Source organism: Haliotis rubra, unplaced genomic scaffold (assembly GCF_003918875.1).
Source record: "Haliotis rubra isolate DU_JTF1 unplaced genomic scaffold, ASM391887v1 Scf142, whole genome shotgun sequence".
NCBI classification, from domain to species: domain Eukaryota; kingdom Metazoa; phylum Mollusca; class Gastropoda; order Lepetellida; family Haliotidae; genus Haliotis; species Haliotis rubra.
Window position 1 is genome coordinate 553,501 of NW_025765359.1, and position 23,177 is coordinate 576,677.

General features: G+C 40.2%; 1 protein-coding gene across 1 annotated transcript in view; it reads left to right on the forward strand.

Annotated features, from left to right (window-relative positions):
• The first annotated feature begins 1,047 nt into the window (after positions 1 to 1,047).
• Positions 1,048 to 23,177, forward strand: part of LOC124269101 (twitchin-like) — a 164,493-nt gene continuing 142,363 nt past the window's right edge. Inside the window, 1 exon segment of the mRNA XM_046704118.1 lies at positions 1,048 to 1,147. The gene's annotated coding sequence lies outside the window, so the exon portion shown is untranslated.

Sequence of the window (23,177 nt, forward strand, 5' to 3'; positions counted from 1 at the left end):
TAAAATGAAGAAAGTCTCTGGGCTCCTTTTTATCTGTTTATTATATTTTATGACTATAATTTTTGAACTGCCTTTTTCTGTAAATTATGTTCCTTTCAGAGACTAGATGTTAGTCTAGCACAGGAGGTGCCAATAGACTAACGCTTAGTCATGTGTACAAAAGTGATGAACACCCCCCACCCCCTGCCTACCCAGTAGAAAATGGGTGACCCCCTTAAAATCATCATATCTTCCCCCACCCCTCCCCCACCTCCTAGCCATAAATTATTAACGGTCCCTTATGAAGTAATAGAAACTGAACCCGAAGAAGACCCAGACATGTTTAAATTGAGCTTTTAACGTTACAGTAAGGGCTGGGTGGAGCTGCAAATAATCTGGTTCAAGGACTTTGAGACAGACTAGGATACTGATGACGTCGTTTCTACGAAACTCGTGGATTTCTGCGGTTTAATTTGAACCCTTGATGTGTTTGTTTTGTCTGTGAAGAGCGTATATTGCTGCTACGAATAAACGCTAGCATCTAACAAAGTTAATCCCCGGCCTGAACAGGTCTATCCAAGACCGACGTTTCCAGTGACCCACATCAAGTAGTTTTTAAACAGACAACCGTACGATGCTGAGAGGCCGATTACAAACATAGTCTGGAGAATATTTAACGGAAGAGGTCTCGGTGTACGCGCAAGTGTAAACAGATCCTTCCAAAGCGCAGAGTGTCTTCTGCTCGATCCATCTCGTCTCGCTACGTCCGTCAACAGTCCTTTCCAAACTCTCACACGCGTTGAAGTTGTTTCTCACATGGAACGCTCCGTGTCCTAGCTCGTAGAGATGAGCACTGCGCTGCACATGTGTGTAAAAGCTTGCTCCTCCTAGAAAACTATTATCTCTCCCTATTGGCCGAGCCCGTCTCTTTATATGGAAACGGGGTGCTATGCCCTGTCTTTTTATTGATCAATGCTGCAAGGAGTGCTGGTTACATATATGGCGAGCGTGGAGCTAAGATTCGGTTTCCCCAACTCCGTACGGATTTTTTGCATATTTGTAATATCTCTTGCTTTGGAGGCTATGGCCGACACTCGCGGCTGATCAACGAGAGACGTGGAGATTTGTTTAGTTCTGTTCTATGGGAATTGCAGCTATCGTGTTTTAGGTAGGTGACCATTTGTAACATTTCCACATTATATGTGACAGTGGGGTCATCGTAATATCTTCCATTAAAAACTATTTGCAAAATTAGAGTTTTGTTACTAAACCGCAACCAAAGTCGTCTGCTACAAGCCACACCGGAAGCGCCCCGCGCGTGACTCCTTCCGTGGATGTGCCGTGCGCATGAATGCCGGCACGCGACTATCAGACAACTACAAACAGACGACATTTTATCAATCTTAACCAAATGTCTCCTCTGAACAAAATTCGCCAGATGGCTCGGCATTTACCCACAAAATCTGCGTTGCCTCCTATATATACCTCTTGACCTTCACGGCACGCTTCCACGTGGGCCCCATACTGTGAACAGACGATATCTATTTGCCGTCTGATTTCTTCCAAATTCTATAACCCCCCGTGACTCCAAATGACAATAAAATGGGTCAAATGACAACAGTAGTGTACTGTTACAGTTGATGTTCCATATACGATATGTTTGCTTAATTGAGATTGTATTTCACTTAGACAATCGCAACATGATGGCATGCAACTTTAGACAGCGAACGGCCATTAATTTACATGTTGATACAGGTCTAATTACTTAATTACCGACACATGGTCGTTAATGCTTGCGTTATGGAAACAATATGCTCTTAAGTATGTTTTACTTTCCATCATGCATACGCAAGAAAGGTAGAAAGGTAGAAACACAGAAGAAGGCCCCTTTCAAAGATAAAGTAAAGTTGCACAACTGGAAAACTACTCATCTCAATGTTTTTGCTCCCTCCTCGTATTCTTTTTACTAAAGTTTATTTCTTCGGGTTAAACGTTACGTTACCAACTCAAAAATATGTTGTTAATTGATTTCGTCAAAATTTGCAGGTGTTTGAAAATATTTATCACACTCAAAAATATATGTTGTTTTTATCATGTGATGAATTTGTCGACTGCAGTATGGATTTCCTTCGTTTCGAAAAAACAATTTAGGTGTGCTTTGGTCGGTAGACCTGCGATTGCTCTAATTAGCCTATTTCAATTATGGTTTTATTTAACGTAGTGTATTTGGCACAAATCAATACTTTTTTAAAGTATCGTTTTCTTTTTTTTTTTTTTTTTTTTTCTGTAAGAAATGTATACACAAATTAAAGAACAAATCATAAATAATACTTCAATTTTGGGCATGGATGTAAATTATGTATGGACACACTCTACACGTCATATTTTGCATATGTATATCTTACATGGAGTGGATCGATATATATATTACACCGGTAGTCAGAACTGTGTTCAAAATAATCGTCCCTGACATCTGAATCTCGTGACGTCATCACGAGCACCTGTTGGATCTGTTCCTTCAAGGTCAAACAGAACCCGACATCTTAGGAAAAAACACTGACATTGCAGTTTATGAGTGCCCCTTGCGTTTTACTGGTACCTTATTTCTGATAAGGATGAAACTTTATATTCGACACAAGGATAATGAATTAAGGAATATAATGCCTGTATTGGCAAGAGATATATGATACAGAGGACTGGGATAGGGTGGAATATAAAATAATTATCACCATAGCCATCTTTAGAACTGTTGTTATAGTTACTGTAATTATCAAAATGTCTGATTTTTAAACAGAGCATTTGTAAAATAACTAATTAAAATATGTGAATTTAACTGTTTATGTCTTAAAACAGTTCTAAGTCTGATGATGATGTCAGCTATAAAACCAAATCCCACAGAAAACAATATTTCTTTAAGGTTACATTTTCAACATTTACTCTCAATTTTCTGAAAATTAAGCCTGCAAAGGCCACATACCGGTACATGTGAGACCCCCCAGCAGGTAAATATCATTAAGTAATTTCTAATGATGTACCCCCTGCCCACCCGGAAGTCAGCCACTGATGAGCACGGCATGATGACGTCACTGCACGTGCGCACGCGGGTTATGTAATGACTGTAGTATCCTCTAGCCTCCACAACCGGGACCCACACAATCTCTCTACCGTCTTGCCAGTTGGATTACTTTTCGAGCCACGCTTGTTCAGGAAAAGGTACGTTATTTATAGCATATATCACCTTATACATTCAATAGTGGAGCTGTTGCTGTGGAGATCGCTGCTGTTCTATATCGGCTTGGTTCATGGTTGATAGTGTGCTTTATGTTCTTCCTGATATTGTACAGGATTGTGTATGGGATGGAAAGTTAGATCGGCATAACACAGATGTACATGAGGTATTTTAAGTTTCTGTCCTGCCAAAGATGATGATGGTGATGATCGTTTCATTCGTACACACGTTTCAAATAACCCCCTCCCTTTTCTCCCATCTGTCTTGGGCCGTGCATCTTCAGTACCACAGAACTTTAACCTTGTGGTAGAAACTTAAATCTTTGCATGTCAACTATTGTTGCCGGATTATCAGCTGCAGGAAACCCAAAGAGCAGTAAGAAGCATATAAAGGTGATGATCTTCAGATTGTAGCAAGCATTATTGGCAAACTGTCGATTAACACAGCGGGATGTCCTAAGATTGCCTCCCTATCTACCTCGACCGTTTTGCATTAAGAAAGATAAGATGGATTCATGTTCAAAATTTACGATCACGAATCGCGGGCTTCTTCGAAAGGTTAACATGACCTACCTTAAAAACTAAATTTATGTACGACAACAAGAAAACGATGGCAGGGGAAGAATTTTAGCACAGCATGTCTCAATATATTCTGGCTTTTATCAAACTGATATTCATTTCTAATCAAACATCAGAGAAATTCTTAAATATGTATGACATAGTGAGATCATTCGCATTTGCTAGTTAGCTATCACAGGTTCGGTCTGTGCGTGGGAAAGATATGGACATTAGTATCCATACTTCAGAGGATTTTATGTTTCTAACTCTGATATCTGGGAAAATAGATTAGGAAGTATATGACGGGATGTGGCAGGTACTTTGAACTAAAAGAACACGTTCAGTTTCTGATGCAGAAGAGATTAATGAGATGATGTTAGGATAGATGTCTTACTGTAGCTCACATATGTGCTGCACGCAGTGTACAGCCGCCACAAGGGATTCAGTACAGACTAGTGTCAACATAGGGAGGGCCATATATATACTTGACTTTACCATAGACTGTTGTCAACATAGGGCCAAGTGCATTCGTTTACCATAGACTATTGTCAACATAGGGCCAAGTGCATTGCAGATCCTAGTGTTTATCATGGACTATTGTCAACACAGGGCAAAGTTCATTACAGATCCTACTGTTACCGAACCCTATTGTCAACATAGCTGCAAGTGTATTGCAGATCCTAGTGTTCAGCATGGAATATTGTCAACATAGGGCAAAGTGCACTGAGGCTCCTATTGTTCAGCATGGATTATTGTCAACAAAGGGCAAATTCCATTACAGATCCTTGTGTTCAGCATGGACTATTGTCAACATAGGGCAAATTCCATTACAGATCCTTGTGTTCAGCATGGACTATTGTCAACATAGGGCAAAGTGCATTGCAGCACCCTGTGTTCAGCATGGACTATTGTCAACATGGGACAAAGTGCATTGCAGCTCCTATTGTTACGGCACACTATTGTCAACATAGGACCAAGTGCACAGCAGCTCCTAGTGATCAGCGTAGTTGGTTTTCCAGACAGGGCTAATGATCTCCAGTTCTCAGTGTTCTACATAGACAACACATTTTCAATTGTGGAAGACACGTTTTCAGTTGTAATGGAAAGTTCTAGATAACAGCTTCAACTGGCACAATCCCACCTCTGAGAACCATCACTGGACCTGTATTTAGTCAGATTCTCAGTGTTTTAAAATAGTGTCAAATATCATCAAAAGCTATGTGGTGTCACTCATGCATGTTGGAGTTCTGAACAAAATAGTTTCTCGTCCATCTGTAACAGAATATTCTAAAATGCCATGTGGAATGCTTGGGTCCAAACCAGGGTCCGATTAGGCAGAACTTTGCTAAGCGAACGAGATGAAAAGATTATGAAGTCAAATTAGGAGCAACAAGGAAGATAAACATCCCATGTTGCTTTTCTGTCTCACCTCTCGCGCAGGTAAAGATAGAAAAGATAAATAGATTATCATGACCAGAGTAGGTCACTGAATTGATGTGCTCCAACGCTTCCTTCCATCAGGCAACGACCAGAAGAGATACTGAACAGAAATGCCCATTAATCCTAAAAGAACTAGGTCTTTGAACGGGTTGCCCTAGAACTTAGATCACATGGGGAAATAGGTATTTGAAGTATGTCAGTGTGACCTATTTAAGCTACAATAGACAGCTGCATTTAAGAAGAGTCAGGAGGGGTCAGTGAACGGCAGCTTTATCAGTACAATCTGGACATAGATCTGTATTCACCTTGAGGTCCTGACAACAGCCCTTTATTTATGGTAAACACAAATGCTACTAGTCCTCTAATTGCTCCCAGAGTGCACCATTCCAGTTTTGTAGGTTGTGGACCATGTACCATATGCTAGATTCTATGGCAGTATGAACACCAAGCAGCTGTGCACCAAAATAAGGTTTAGTAAGGAAATATCAGAAGGCACCTCTCCCAAACAAGATATTGACGATATCAACAACATTAAAGCAACAGTTCACCAAAACAAGGTTTAGTTAGGAAACATCAGAAGACACCTATGTCAAACAACCTACTGACTCCATCAACATTAAAGCAACAGGTCACCAAAAGGCTTCTCCGTAGGGTTTGGTTTGGTTTCTTGTTTTACGCCGCACTCAGCAATATTCCAGCCATATGGCGGCGGTCTATAAATAATCGACTCTGGACCAGACAATCCAGTGATCAGCAACATGATCATCAATCTATGCAATTGGGATACGACGACATGTATCAACCAAGTCAATGAGCCTGACTACCCATCCAGTTAGCTGACTATTACGACAAGCATGGGTTACTGAAGATAAATTCTAACCAGGATATTCATGGGTCACGTCCATTGGGCAATATTAGAAGACACCTTTCTGACACATGCTCACGCCTATTCTTCTATATTTCACAGACAGTGATGTTTGACATGATGTTATAATACGCCTTCAACTTGTCAATCCGGAAGTTTATTGTGTTCAGTCATGGAGTATTTGATGACGTTATTTTTAAATACAGTAGTTTTATCAAGGTTGTTTACCGGGTACAAATACAATATGATCTACAGACTGACTATCTGTGAACAGTTCTTCATATCTAGAAATTAGCTGTACTTTAATATATCACGAAAGTATATCTGGAAAAAGAGAACCGCCAAGTGCATGGGACCTCTTGATTAACTTTTGATGAACTTTTGATGAACTTTAGATACAAGAAAAACGAGTCTACTATTCTTTTTGGAAAGCCTGCTATCAAGGAACCTTTGTGTTATTAGCAGTTGTTGTGTATTAGCATGAATTTCATCATTATGTTATTAACTCTTCAAACTCACTTATACAGTACTCTCCCTAGTGTACTGTGATGTCACTTGCATTGTGACGTCATAACTCAGTTATGACGTCATAGTGACGACGTCATAGTCCTAACTGCCAGTTCACCTGATGAAGGGACCTGGAATGGTCTCGAAACGTTGTGAGAGAAATGTACAATGTACAACTTCTAAATGCCACTGAAAGACGCCATCATATTGTCATTTGTAAATGCCAGTACTCTTTGAAAGTATATCAACATAATGCTTTAACTATGGTTGAAGCTGATGCAAATTATGTATATTCCAGTTTATAAGAAGCATCTTGCATTAGTCAAGGAGTGCACTAGACAATTGTATAGAAGGCTATCTATGTCCCTCGAGAATGTTAAGTGCAGGAACATGTGGAGACTGTTGTCTTATTTTCTTGTTTGTAATAAATCATCACTTTACGCCAAAGACAGATCATTATACAAACTGTTTGGGTCAAACCCTGGAAGCTTTTAATGTACATGCCATGATGTAATATGCCTGCCGTAACGCGAAAGGCATGCCCATTCCATTAATTGAAGCAAGGAGGAGCCGATTTCGGCGTTTAAGTAAGGAAATATAAGTATTGAATGGACACAACATGTGTTGTCAATTCATTCCGTGTTGTAGAATAAGGAGTTGCTGGCTTTGAAGAGATAGAATGAAACAATAGGGCGTTGTTTTTTTACGGTTGAATGTATCATATATAGCTCCTCGTGATAAGATAAGGTATTATGTTTTGCAAAATAATTTAAGAACTGATTCAAAGTCAAGAACAGGCTAGCTATTCTCGAAACGTTCGTAGCCTTACGAACTTCTTAAGCCCATTCTTAACACAATCAAAGTTAAGAATTCTTAGGGCTAAGAACGTTTCGAGAATAAGGCCCCAGGATACATCAAAGATAACGCAACATTCAATAACAAATGGATATAAAAATTAAGCGATGAAGACGTTGATGTACGATGATTAAATGATGAAATTGTAAACATGAAAAGTAATAAGGCTGATTCTGATGATCTCATTCTTGGAGAAAATATATTAGAAAGGCCATCTTTGTTGAATAGTTTAGTATGGTAGTGTATAGACACATTCAGTTGATTTATTCCCTCTCAGGCTTCCTAATGCACTATTACGAAACAACCATCTGTCGTGAATACCTTCCATCAGTTGGACTATCGAAATGCAAACGGTATTAGACGTCTATGTACACTACACGTGTACCGTCAGTAGGGGGCGCCGTAAACATCTGCAGATGCAAGCAGGTCAAGCAATGCATGGTTAATGGGGGGCGTGAAACCCGACCCTGCCTTGACCATCGCTGGTCCTCCACCCAGACTTGACCCCCTGCTGCTCAGAGCTTTTAGTGAGTGGTCAAACACTTCACATACATGTGTCTGGAAGAATTCATCATCCTCTGCTGGTATTTCGTGCAAGAGAGAAGAGAAACAAATTGCTGCACTGATCGTTCTACCATTCGCAATGCTCTCTGATGACCATTGAGGGACATGATGGGTACCACGGCAGTGAGAGCGTCCGTGTGCCCTTATAGGTCATGTTGTTAACTGCTGAAACATTGTGTCGTCCTGTTGATTTGCCAGTCTATGTATGCATACACATGAGTAGTTGTGTAAGACACATGTTCCCATATGTACGTCAGTCGCTGTGTAAGTAACTTGATCAGGACTCGAATTTCAAGAAAAATGATAATTGTGCTCTCGCGTTCGGGTGTTGGTTTCATATATATGTGTTGTTTTGGCTCATTTAGTTTCATTCTGTTACCTAAAGAACAAAAATTTCCAAGACCTTCATTTACGAATCTATGAAGAATCTAATGAAGAAAAAGTATTTAGACAGGCAATGAATAGCTAACAGTTGACCAGAGTACCAAATATTGCTGGAAGAAAGAGCATGGATGGAGAAAATGTTTTGTCTGATAATGCAACGCCAAGCAAAAGTGTGCACCACCATCAATGCCAAGGTCATGGAACCGGATATACCACGTGACAACTCCCTCATTTTGGCTTCTGTCCACCAGGAGACAACGAACAATACCATGATATGCTTGGAACTAAATATAGTGTCATGCGCTGTGGAAGTCCTTGGCATATGGAATTTTCTTGTAATTGTCTGCAAATAACGAAGAGCTTCAGCAAATATATACTTAGTAACTGTCAAATCTTCAATACTTGCAGTGCAAACAGGCAGACACGACTGAAACTGTACATACGCATAATGTATTATCAAGAGTTACTTATTCATGACGCAATGACCTTGGCACCTGAAGGTCGGACACGTTAATGAGTTTTACAGATATGTAGGGTGATAGTTTTTTACCGGTGCTATATTTTCATACATTTCAGTTGTGCAAGCAAACAGGAAAGTTGTTTGGTTTAGAGATTTTGAAGACCGACATTGTAAAAGTGCACCATAAAACTATTTGATAATGTTCTGACCATATCAAAGGAAATGCTTTTAAACACGAAAGCGTGTTATATTTTACCTGTAACACCTACGTACGTTAATATACTACTCACAAGATGTTAAAGATACCTGGTTCGTTCATAGTACTATAGTTCATATTTTATACCATAAATATGAAAGAGATGTTTCTGTCACTCCAGAACAGATTACCTGTAGTGATATGACAGAATTGTGTGTTTAACTTCTTCTGATGTTGAGGCGTCAACTACTCTCATAAACAGAACGTCTCCAATATTGGTGAGGCGTCAACATATTCTTACTATTGAAATTGTGTATCTCTGTTGAGGCGTCAACTACTCTCATAAACAGAACGTCTCCAATATTGTCAACTTCTCTCTCCAGAACGTCTGGTGAGGCGTCAACTACTCTCATAAACAGAACGTCTCCAATATTGGGTGAGGCGTCAACTACTCTCATAAACAGAACGTCTCCAATATTGGGTGAGGCGTCAACTACTCTCATAAACAGATCGTCTCCAATATTGGGTTAGGCGTCAACTACTCTCAATAAACGGAACGTCTCCAGTATTGGGTATTGATAAAACTTCGTCAGTTATTTGAGTAATGTGCGTCTGTGCGTATGCGCCGCTTAGAATAGAGATCAACACTGATTAAATTCTCATTGCGCTTTTTACCATTGGTTAAAATGCGACCATTTACCAAAGAAAACATTATGACATGTGTTCTGTTACTATTTACAATAAATGACGTTTGCACTGACGGCAACATAGATTTGGTGTTACTGGTGTAAATATTCCACTCAAAATGTTACAGGACACCCTGTCCTTTCATATTATTTTTTCAGATTAAAACAGTAATCTGAAAGAATTGGGTGTTCCTTAACTACACTATCTAACTGTATTTTTGATGACTATATATCACATTATATTAGCCCCTCGGCCGTTATGTAAATTTTCTTTGTATTTGAAGGAGAATTTTGCATAATGTGGAATTATACTAAATAGTTGCATCAGGTACTGAAACGCAAGTTGGTTGTCTTTAAATATACGTATGGCTAAACAGAATAATGCTTCATATGCCCAAATCGTTACATCGAAAGCCTCCAGCAGAAATTGGTTTGAATCATTAGGTAGATATGTTATAAGACTAAGGCTTAGTCTCTGAATATATATAATTTTGATAGTAACAAACAAGCCCATTTATATTGAAAAGGAGCCCTAGGGAGACCAGAGATTCAGAACCTGAGGATATCTAGACTTGCTTTATTTAGGGCTTTAGCACTGCAGAGAGGGCTAGGCAGTAGGGAAATTAATGTGGTTCAGGGATTGTGAGACAGACTAATGTTATATGAGACCTTCATCTTCAGGTTGGTTATTTATAAGTAGAATTTTAGTCTGGAACCGCCATATAAAGCCTTCCCGTACACCACCAATTCTTGGAGAAATACCTGGAATATAAGCAAGAATCTTCAATTATATTTATTTTGGAATCTCCATGATAACACTTATCTCACTGGTGAACTACAGTCGTTTAGTAATGTACTGTAATTGTTATACAACATGGATTCCCACTGTTGGCACATCTCTCGCAAGATTTATTCCATAATGTTAAAACAATAATAATCACAGCATGTGCAGTCAGTTCTCCTCGTTAGCTTGGAACGTCCATCGTTGGATATGATCATATCTTCAGTGTGTATCAACCATTCCATGTACAAGGCGTGTATTGATTGGAGTTATCGCTCGAACGCAGCATGCCTCCTTCTTTGATGCACATCAAAGAATTTTCATATTAGTACCGTTCTCTTTGGTTGGTGTACTGAATCCTTGCCAAGTAAAACAAGGAAATGTCCCGGACGCCATCTTGCTTAGTCTCTAACCAGTTGCATTGTGGATATTATATGTTAGCAATGTGTAACAACAAGGGGATCGTTGACTCGTTTGGGACCAATATAGAACCAAGTGGAAATGTGCTGATTCAGCAGGTTTCTTGGCACATCTACTCTAACATTTCATACATCTGTCTGCATATCTGTTTGTTTCCTTATTCTGAATATGAAATAATGAAATCATTTTCCAATAAGTTGTTTTTTCTTTCCAATGTACAGAACTAAAACAAAATATTTTGGAAAAAATGCAACAAATTGGTCAATTATTGGCATTCATATATAACTGTTCTGGGAAGTTTGGATTTGAAGAAGGTATTAATCTACCCGTGTGTGTCTACCCGTATTATTTCTTTAAACAAAATTTGGTGCAACACAGAAGATGAACGCAGAGACTGCTGGTGGGACCAATTAGCGCAACCTATAATTAAGATCTAAGGCTCCACACACCAAACCTACAAGCAAGCAGTCAAGAGATACGTCCGGTAGCAGTGCTCAAGTTTTAAATCTTCTCAAGAATCCCATTACCATTGGATTCGTCAAGGCAGAACAGCAAATTATTATAAGCAGGTACAAGAAGAGTGAAGCAGTAACATATAGCCGCAGCCAGTGCAGATGTATATCTCAGTCGGAGGAATGCTGGACTTACAGGCTTGGCTTGAGTTACCTGTAGATGGAGGTGTACGTTGACCTCCAAAAACGCGAGTAGGATACTTCTGGGTTAGTGGTAGGCGATTCCAGGTCGGACCTCTCCAGCAGATAATTTACCCTCTTTGTGTCGGCGTTTACTTTCAATGAAGACTGACATGTTCTCTGTACCTTGTTTCAATAGAACACTATTGTAATACTTGTTCTCGAAGCCATTTGTTCATTATCAGTGTAGTTGACTTGGACGTTGAAACTACAGAGAAATCCTTATTGTATACATGTAGATGTGGTAATTTAATACATATCATGTATCTTCAGCACACACTTCACAACACTCACCTATCTCGGAATATTTAACACTCGGTCTCCTTAAAGTGTATGAAGCCGAATGATCCCAATGTTTAATAAACATGAGATATGTAATCTTTTACAAGATACAATTCAGCTATGGTATGGAAACCAGTCGTATATCGCATCAGGTAAATATATTTTATAAAACACAGTCAAGATGATTTGTTTAAGGTTTCAGTTTTCTACCGAGTTTTAAACATTTTTTGAAAGCTCTTCAAGGTTGCGTCAATACCCTGCTGCTTTTTGCCCCTCTTCATCGCCATTACGTAAACATTCTGCAGCCCTTATCTCCTCCTGTCTTTTGAGCCTAGTAGCTGTAAGTTTTTACGTTTCTCCCTGTGCCATCTGACTGTAGAGGTTTTCCAGACACAGACCAAGGGAACCCAGAAACAGATGGAACCAGCAGCAGAAGCATCTTAGCGGTGCAGGCATGTCAATTTATTCTCATTAAATGCAAATATTTTCTTTAATGGAGCCCTAAATACGAGTTATAAAATTATCTGACAGTTGTCTTCGCCGGATCTGATAAGTGTTTAAGTGCAAATGTTGGCGTTTCAGACGTTTGGACGATATTTCAGCCACAGCAGTGATATCAAAAATTAACTTGTCACAATGCATCGTTCAGGGAATCGGAACCCCAGGCATTCGTCATATCGCTTCAGAAACTCTACTACCCTCCATACCAAAACAACCTATAGAAGACTTTCACAATGTCCCAAACTAGAAGGATTTGTTTGCATTTAATCAATGGTAGGCTTTTTTCAAGAACCTCTTAGAAACCATTTTGGCAGTTTGGATTATAATAGTTCATATTACGTCTTATGCACTGCATACTACTTTGATATATTGAATAACCACACATCGGTTGTTTACATGAGGCAAATGCCCTGTATTTTGCTCTACCATTGTGCGGTATGTTCCTGTGGTAGAATAATTGGCATGGACTACAGTAGCATACTGGAGGAAACACATCACGTGTGAGCACATCAAACTAGCATCAGCCTATCAGCCAGAAATACCTCATCCTCTGGGACTGTCAACTCAGCACCTAGCTGGATTGATCTTTCTTTCACTTCTCATGTCAATAATCCTATTGCTGTTATCACATTGATTAAAGGTTGACGCACAATGTAATGAAATGGCCTATCTGTTTTATTTTCTTGAGCATGGCACACATCTATGATGCCAAGGCCTGAGCCGTTTAGCAATACGACACTTCGTTACCAGGTCTGTTTCCAAGAATAATATTTCATTTATTCCATCAAATTTCATCTTCATAAATATACATTGGTAAACATCTAAAATTTTAGTTATTAGTATCAGACTCTCAAAGGAAGACATGTATCAGTGCTCTCAAACACACAAGCATTTCTCATGTAGTTGTGTAAGATTGATGAGGCTGACCCAGCAACGTGGTCGCTGTATACACCTTCCAGAACCTGCTTATAGGTATCAGAACCATACCTCACTTCATCATCGTCTCATCGTCTACACGCTTAAACGTGGGCCGCGTTCAGAAAGTGACTCAGGGTTGGGGATTACCCAATACCCGGTCTGGGCCGATAACGTATACCACGTGTGCCTGTGTGTCGGTTGTATCGGCTAGTGTCACGCTACAAATATCATCCTGAATGTAACCCCGGAGCTATCCAGTATATTCCAAGTCTGTTTGCGGACTTCTAGGCTTCAGGTGTCTCTGGAAAGGTCAGTGGTTATTTCGGTGGGTGCTTGACGGCGCTATTGACATCCCAGGAATATGATTGGATTTGTGCACCTTGCGGAATTTGGGGTCATTCTTGTGGTTAGGAAATATTTCATGAAGTTCAAGCTTAGGTATTATTTGGAATCTTGTTCCAAACTACACATACGTTCCTTGGAGGTTCAGTGTTGAACAGAAGTGGCTGTGTCCAATGTTTCATGACTTTCTGATATATGACACGTAATATCATATGATATAGGGCATAATCCTATGTATGAGTTCACGTGATATATTTCAATGAAATGTGCAATAAGGTTGTTTATATCCTACTTAATTTGTTATTGATTGATTGTTGTTGATTAACACAATGCTCAACAATATTCCAGGTGAATGATGGCGGTTCTACAAATTAGTGCACCGTAAATTAGAATCACGTCGTTGCATGGAAAAGTGTTCACTTTAGTCGAACTCCTCTGTGTTCGAGAAATATGAGTCACCAACACATGGGCAGTTATAGTAGTGGCGGTTTGTTTGTTTATTCCTGACGCCGAACGCAGCAATATCATTGGTATATGAAGGCGGTCTGCACATATTTGACGTAATGTATTTGAGCATTAGATTTATTTCCTTCAGGGGCACTTATTGAGGTTTTGTGCTGTAAGAATGCACTTGAGTGTCAGAACATACTAGAATATCTTTGTTTCATTGTATTGGAGACCTTACAAGGTTGTTGGCAATACACGAGTACCTATTGGCGTATGCATGTCATTTCAGTGGCTTTGGTCAGTGTTCCCGAATGTATGACATATCATCTCACGGTTTCAACATGCATCTCGCCCCATGACATTAGACACTATTCAGGAATACATGTCTCACAATCACCTTTTAATCATAAAATCGGCAGATTCCTGCAGTATTTAGTGCGATGCATATTCTCACTCAAAACGTACAAACCCATTTCCGAAACGAGGGTCTGTGGGCTTTAATCCAAACTAAAGCTCGAAAACGTCACTTCCGTATGGCAAAGCACTGTATACTTCGTTCTAGACACACTTCCATGTTACTGTTTGAGCAGTAACGAGCACACGTCGTTTGAACTTGGGTTACTTTTTTTGTGTCAATAATTGGAGTTTAATTCTGGCCTCCCCACCAGGGGCCCTGCTCGAGCAGTTGCGTGTCAGCCTGCAGATGCAGTAAGGATTGCTTGCATGGTTCTTTTTTCGTTAAAACTATGCAAACTGCAGCAGCAGCTCTTGCCTCATCAGTACTGATAATGGTGCTGAAGGGTCAGTTGTAAATTCAGAGCGCCCGTTTCATATTTCTTTTAATCTCACCAAGATATCCATACTCTATATTATGCTGTGTAATGTTGTTGTTCCAAGACATATTACCCCGATATCTCCTGGCATAGCGCAATTCCTCGGCCCCACCTTTCAGCACTCGTAAATAAAACGGATCTTTGGCAGGCTGTCCTGACAGAATGGCATGGATATCTCGATAAACTTACACAAATATCTGACACGGATGTATGATAAAATATTTGATTTTTTAATATATGTATTAGCCATGAACAGTTGGTAAAATGATATGGCTTCCTATGGATTGTCGAGCACCATGAGGGTCAGCTCCATACAACATTGCACAGGTCGGTCATGTCAAAAATGGAAATAAGATACCATATTTTTCTCGGAACTGTATTGAATGTTTCATTTCGGGCTGCCTAAACTCACCGGTTTATGTCTGTGTAAGGAACTAGCTTCATGAAGACTTTGGTAAAGCCATGACAGTACTGATGGTGTTTAAAAGAGGTTTCAGCATCTGTGTATGCAGTTTAAAGTACAGCTTCTCATATATCTGATTATGTCTACAGCTTGGGCAGGCCTTTGACAGAGTATACAACTACCACTCTCCCCATAATTCCATTTTAGCACTGGTGGTTCAGACCAACGAGTGCGCCTACGTCACGTTAAGGTCACCCGCACGAACGCCGGGGGTAAAACTGCTTGGGGAATGACTGTACTATTCTTTTCCGCGGCATGACACAGCGCATATGCGTGCGTGTTGGCGGAGGAATTCCCTGGCAGTAGTCCCGGTTTCATGGAAAAGAGAAATTTATTGTTATGATATGGGCGATGATTGACTTATATGAAACAACACTCACTAGACACTTGCTGTAAGTAGGAGTAAGTCTTCTACGTTTGAAATAGTTTAATTGTAACAAACACAACTTTTAATAGGAAAATCAAAGAAGTATAGGAGTATCAAAGAAGACCTATATTATTTCATATAAGCTATGAGATACTATACACACTCACGACGATATATATTATTATTACAAACGGGCTACACAGGGAGAGAGAGACAGACAGAGAGAGAGAGAGACATACATACATACATACATACATACATACATACATACATACATACATACATACATACATACATACATACATACATACATACATACATACATACATACATACATACATACATACATACATACATACATACATACATACATACATATGGGCAAGGGGGAGGCTCGTGGTTACAGCGTTCGATAGTCACACAAAAGACCAAGGCTCGCTTCCCTATATTGGTGTACAATGGTGTCCCCCAGCCGTGAAATTGCTGGAATAGTGCTGAAAGCGGCGTTTTAAATTCTATCTATATATTTATATATGTACACACAGCATCCCAACAGAGTTGGCAATGGATAGAAAGAAAGAAACACAGATAGACAGATAGAGTGGGTAGATGTACATCAACGGAAGCAGTTTAACGGTAGAAATCTGTAGCAGGTTGCTAGGCAGTGTGTCATTGATTTGACCTCCAGGAGAGTCTTCCAGCCAGCTATTGATAGATTAAACAGTCGCAGCATCTGTACCTCGCCCCCACCCCTCTCCATCCTCCAGACCGGCATATCCAAGGTCAGTCATATCGACATGTATAACAATAGACCGTACATCTGCACTCTATCTGAAGAAAATAGATTCTACCTTTAGCCAGTCGGACATTGATATGTCTCCCGTACCTTCAGTCGAGTTGAGCGCTGTCCGCCACAAGTGTGTTGCTGCTTGTAGATGCTACACTTTCAAACAAACGAATACTCAGCATATCTGTATTTGCTGTTCCCTTATTCGCCGGAAGTTATGTTTTTGGATAACCCGACATAACGAGAAAGATAACTTTACTGATAATGAAATCCAAACCCACTGTAAATATGTTTACATAGGATACAAACATTGCTGAACGCTTGTTTAACGGCCGAGGAATAGTTGATCTTACAAACACCAATAAAACAGATCGTGATAATGATATTTTTACTTCACTACTTATTTATTTTTTAAGACATTTACATGTTTTGAATGCAAATATATTTTCTTGACATACCCACTGCACACCACAGCCGCCATGCTCCCCACGGTTATATTCTTGAGGCAGATACTACCTGTTGCAAATATATAATTACTTCTTTGTTCCCTCTGCCAAACTTCGGTTTTACATTGCTATTCGTTTCTGTTCATTAGAAATACCTTAATTTGAATATCGGTGATGAATTCATAGTATTTGCACTACGGATCTGTTCACTCCGCCTTTGGGTGTATTTTTTTAAGTTTGTGGTATTACATAACGTTTGCCAATTTCAGATTTTAAATTTACACCCCTTTTTCCAAAACGTTTCTATTTTAAATAGTTAACGCATGTAGGGCGGGATCGGTTTGCATGTCTTCACTGCACAATATATGTATTTCAGTATGGGTAATTTGAATGGGACTGAAGCCAGAATTATATCAACGTCTTTTAAAATGAAAAGACTTTACGTGCAAAACATCAGATTTGTTTTGATGGATAAGATTTTAAGTATCAGTTCCTTGTGATTTTTGCTTCAACCTGGCATGTTTGTTTTATGAAATTCCGATGTTTTACACCTGCCTGTCTGCTTTGGCAGGTTGGATACAGAAACGAGACCATTCATTATTCAAATGCAAGGTAGGGGTTCGAATCCCATTTCGACCCAGTATGTTCCCACGTTTCTTAGCACCATGACTGTGCTCGTATGTTTCCCCATAGAGTAGACCTGAAAACTGCATCACTTCAGGCCGTCCCCTTACATCTCGCTTTTCACTTCCAGCCGACACGATGTAATAAAACCTGTTCAAATCAGCATTAAACCCACACGTTTTTCATGCACCCCATGAAGAAAATTGAAACAATTTCACATAAGCGTACCGTGAAATCAAATTAGATAAATGCGTCAGGTTGTTTACAAATCAATTACACACTGGGAACCTTCACAAAGACACCACATGTCCAAATGGCATCAGAACATTCTTGGAGAGTATAGCACCACCTCCAGGATGGTCGTGCGGGGATGGGTACCAATTCCTTCGACACGAGGATCCAAAGTCTTGTAAATATTATTGTTCTAAGATAAATGTGCCCATTCTGCTAACTGTGTATTTAGGTAGAGAGCATGTGGGTGGGACGGGAAGATCGGTTTGGAGAAGATGAGGGAGAGGTGGTCGCTCCTTGCTGCAGCCGAGCCTGATAAGATATCCAGTCAGGTGTTGAGACGGGAATTAGCCAAGGAATTTGAGAGCGGGGTTAACACCCAAGGAGGATATTGTTACCTATACGATACGTGTCCCTGTCATACTTCATCTCGCGATGTAGAGAAGCCAGAGGGACATACATACGTCTTGGGGAGAATAGGGTTTCTACCTGGTGTCCTGGATGCTTAGGATCGTAGCTGACGTACTAAGGTAATCAGGTATCAGATGTGAAACCCTGTCTATTTCGTTTCCCTTATTTCACATATTGCGCGTGTGAATAAGACCCAACACCTGTCTCAATGCTGTGGGCAGTGGATGATGCCTGATTATTGGACTATGGAAGGTAAACTTCCGTTTGCGTTTCAAATCATTTTCAGATCCAACAAACATTCACTTTTTCTTTGATCTAATTTGAATACCATTACAACCACGTGTAGTTCATATTCAAATAACTTTATACCATTTGTATTGAGTTTGGTTTTTTTAGTAAAAACCGCTGTCTCTTATTTCATCCGACAGCATTGCAGGTGTTGTTTTTTTAAAGGCATTTAGAAGTTGGACGAACATGAATACATGACACTTTTATGGATAACAACTTGTTTTTATTCTTTACACGACGTTTCAGAGCTAATTCTTGCTTCGTAATTATATTACTGGCTACGTAATTATATTGTTATCTTTGTACATTCTCCCTCCTTGCATTGTGTAAACATGTTTTATCTATATATATTCACTCTTTGTACTGACTCAGTATTCACCTGATGAAGGAGCAAGAATTAGCTCTGAAACGTCGTGTAAAGAATAAAAGAAGTTGTTATCCATAAAAGTGTCATGCATTCATTGCAGGTGTTTTAAAGATCTAACAAAACAACCGATAAGTAATATCTGTACTAAACCACCCATCCCGTTTCTATTTTATTTGGTCATCTAAATGCTGTAGCCTTATGGATATACTTGCCCCAGGCTGTACTGAATGCTGAGTCCATGGATGTACAGTAATTCTATCCTTCGAAGAGGCAAGTCTACATAAGCGGACAGTAAGGACCCCAGTCTGTTTTATATTATTTTATAGAAATTATCATTTAAACTATTAATTTTTACCTTAGAGACTTGTGCAAGTCTACCGAATGGATTGCTTTCGATCTTTGTTCATATCAGAGGTGTACATGTCCTTAGTTTGATTTTGGATCAACAGTTTTAATGCAAATTTTATCTCACTGATAAGGTTCCACATTCCTCCAATATTTGTAGAGTATCACCAGCTTCCTTCACCTTCACTTTTAATTCCCCCAGGTCTTCATGCAACGTAACCCCAGCATATATCAAACGTGGAATCTTCTTTTGCCAGTTTTACAGATGTTTGGTCACACTTGACTCGGAGTTCGTCACGGTTTCAACATCAGTAGTCATACAATACACAAGGGGTTACTCTGCTGCCCATCCAAGGCCAGGCCAGGGAACTGGTAAAACATTTGGTTTGATGGGTCATCTGACACCTCTTACAAATATATATTCATTTTTGAAGTTTCCCAAAGGGGCGGTCTCCAGAACCACTATCCCCTATGCAACCACCATTACCACGCTCGTTCTCAGCCCAAACTCGTCCAAACTCGTCCAGACCCGTCCAACCGTTTTCCACCTTTATCCCACCCATTTCCATCGTCACTCTTATCCCAAATATCCTCCTAGAACTAGGATTGGCTGAAATGATCGATAATCGGAAATATCGTCGATAAAAATTATTAATGATTATGGATATGGAAATTATGTTATCGATAAAATCGTACATTAACCTTTGTGATAGAATAAGTTTGAATTTACTCATACAATATACTATTTTAGCTTTTTATTCATGGGCTGCTTCAAAATTATGTTCTTGACACTAATTAGCTGGAAATCCATGTCACATGATGAGAACTATACATCAGACGCTTTGAACATTCTCGCTCAAAGTTACTTCTCCACTATTTATCGATAATCGATCGATATTTAGTTAACGATTATCGATCTCTACGATCCATATTGATAGCCAGCTCAACCTAGAACCATAGCAGTAGTCTGTCTCACAGTCCCTGAACCACATTATTTTCCCTACAGCCTAGCCCTCTCTGCAGTGCTAAAACCCTAAATAAAGCAAGTCTAGATTTCATCAGGTTCTCTGGTCTTTCTAGGGCTCCTTTTAAATATAAACGGGCTTGTTTGTTACTATCAAAATTATATATATTCAGAGACTAAGCATTAGTCTACTATAGCAGCAACGTACTCCAACAATCCTGACCTGAAACCCTACCCTCCCCCTCTCCCCACCCTCGCCTCCTTCCCTCCCCACCCAGCTGGTACTGATGAGCCAGGGATTAACCGAGATTGTGTCGTGTGATGTATCTCCATGGACTAGTGACGCGTGTTATTGATGCTGGAAGCACAAGCATCTTAGTGATGCCTCCACACAGATGCAGTCCCGGTGAACCAGATACACTAGATGGCCAGGGTTCCTTCTCTAGATCGCTGGAAGTATGTCAGCTCCGGTGGTGCATGCTGCTTCTTCAGAAGCCTCGTGGAACATCTGATAAAGACGTCGTTCCCATTAGCAGTTGCAATAGGCGTACACGTGCCACGGGCATTCACGTTTTAAATGGTAGTTGAAACATATGTAACAGATACTGCTGCAGTAGTAGTAGTAGTAGTAGTAGTAGTAGTAGTAGTAGTAGTAGTAGTAGTAGTAGTAGTAGTAAATTTTCATCCCTGCACACCCCTCTGGATCCGTCTGGAGTTGGTTGGTTGGTTGGTTGGTGTTTAACGCCACATTCAGAAATATTCCAGGTGTACGACGGCGGTCTGGACCAGACAATCCAGTGTCAACAGCACGAGCATGGAATTGGGAACCGATGACATGTGTCAACCAAGTCAGTGAGCCTGACCACCCATCCTTACGACAAGCATGGGTTACTGAAGACAGTAGTAGTAGTGTAAGTGAGTGAGTTGAGTTTTACGCCGCACTCAGCAATATTCCAGCTATATGGCGGTCTGTAAATAATGTCAGGAGCAGACTATCCACTGATCAACACCAGTAGTAGTTGTAGTAATCTTCACGCGTACCTTCACAACATTCCACCTCTATAATGGCGTTCTGTATATATTCAAACTTTTTTACACATCTTCTCCTTTCAAAGTCACCTTCTTGAAGTCTTGTGCTATAAAAATGTATTTGTGTGCATTATCAGACGGTGATTAACGCTCCAGACTTGAGTAGCAGACCATACTAAAATATCTTTGTTTCATATTTTCGGAGACCCTACAAGGTTGTTGGCAATTATCATGTTGCTCCGATTAGTCACTCGGCTCCTGCAGATCAGCTGATGGTAAATCACGGATATTTCCTACATGTTGTAGCTGAGAATAGTGCTGGCAAAGCTTTGAGAGTGATGATGTTACAATATGAGCACAGCGTGCGTATAATCCTTATACCCTACCAATTCCAAGACTGATGGAATTGCAGGTACTCGGTCCGCACCATTGGTGCCGATGTTATACACAGTTGGCTCCGACTCTGGCTGTTGTGCTGTTATAATTATATAGGTATACACAGCGTGCATATAATCGACATATTGCGCACACTGTGGATGGTTATGGAGAACTCCAGGGATCGGCAATGCCAGAGGTGCCAATATTGGTAAAGTGTAAGTGGTCTTCTGTTGCCCTGAAATTGGTTGGTCACACCAGTTCTTGGTGGGCCACTGTTCGTCAATGATGGATGGTGTCACCTTACTTGTGTGGGCGTTGCGTTGAAGAGTGAGAGTTGAGGTTATTTCGGGTACATTCCTAACGGCAGGTGCTATTTTTCGACGCCGTCACTCGCTTCTTTTGGTGAACGTTGAATGGTCCCGTATGGAGGGGAATTATCCAGCGCTGTATCCAGGCCTCATCTGAGTTATCTGGTACCGTACTAAATTCTCCACTTTCAGGATCCAGGGTTGAATGTTTTCGAAACCTCATTGCTTGTAGTACAGGGTGACGAAAATGGACGGGATGTTCAAGCTCGTTTGCTGGGTCGATTGCATGTTAGTGATGCTCATACTATCAACCACTTGTTTGATTTGTCCAGACTCGATTATGTACTTACTGCTGTGATGCCGGTAGAATAACGTTGGCAACGGCGTAAAACAACATTATAAACTACTGAAAATTCTGAGTTTCTGAAACTTCCAATCCCATGCATTGTCCAGAGAAATAGGGTTTCCATTCGTCCTGTACATTCAATAACGACCAAAGTCCAGAATCACCTATATTTTTCTTGCATAGAGCCAAGCTTTTGCCCCCTACATCAGCGCGCTAACACCTGAAAACACCTACCGCCAAAGGGTCATTCGGGTTGCTATAACACTGAGCAACACAGCTTAGACACAGATTTATTGGTACCATAACATGTGCATGATATCTGTGATTATTGACTTGTTATTTCGGACAAGTTATGTTACTGAATGGAAATGTATATTTTGTCTGGAGTAGAAGCCAACATTGATCCAATCGTGTGTTTTACAGTTGCAAGGTGGAGTCACGAGGGTGAGGGTGAGGGCTAGTCAGTCGTTAGGGAATTGTTCCCAATTGAATTACAAGACGAGTGATCATGGAGGCCAACACATGCCCCACAGATCCATCTTTGGATACATAGTCTTATTCCTATCTCATCAACATACACCACACAAGCCAAGGAGCATAAACCAAGGTCACGATGCACACATACTCTGGATTAGTAGCATGTTGCTTTATAACAGAGGCTAAAAATAAAAATATAAAACAGATCATATATTTATGAACGACCCGACACCAACACCAAACCTCTCAGGGTTTGTTCTCTCGAGTTTCTCTTGGCCTAGCCAATGTCCCTCTTGACCTAAAAAATGTCCAGCAACACTATGATACCTCTACGACATGTAAGTCAAGTCTACCGACTTGAGCAGCCACCCTCCTCCTCTTGACCTTCTGATCCGTCTAATGAACTTG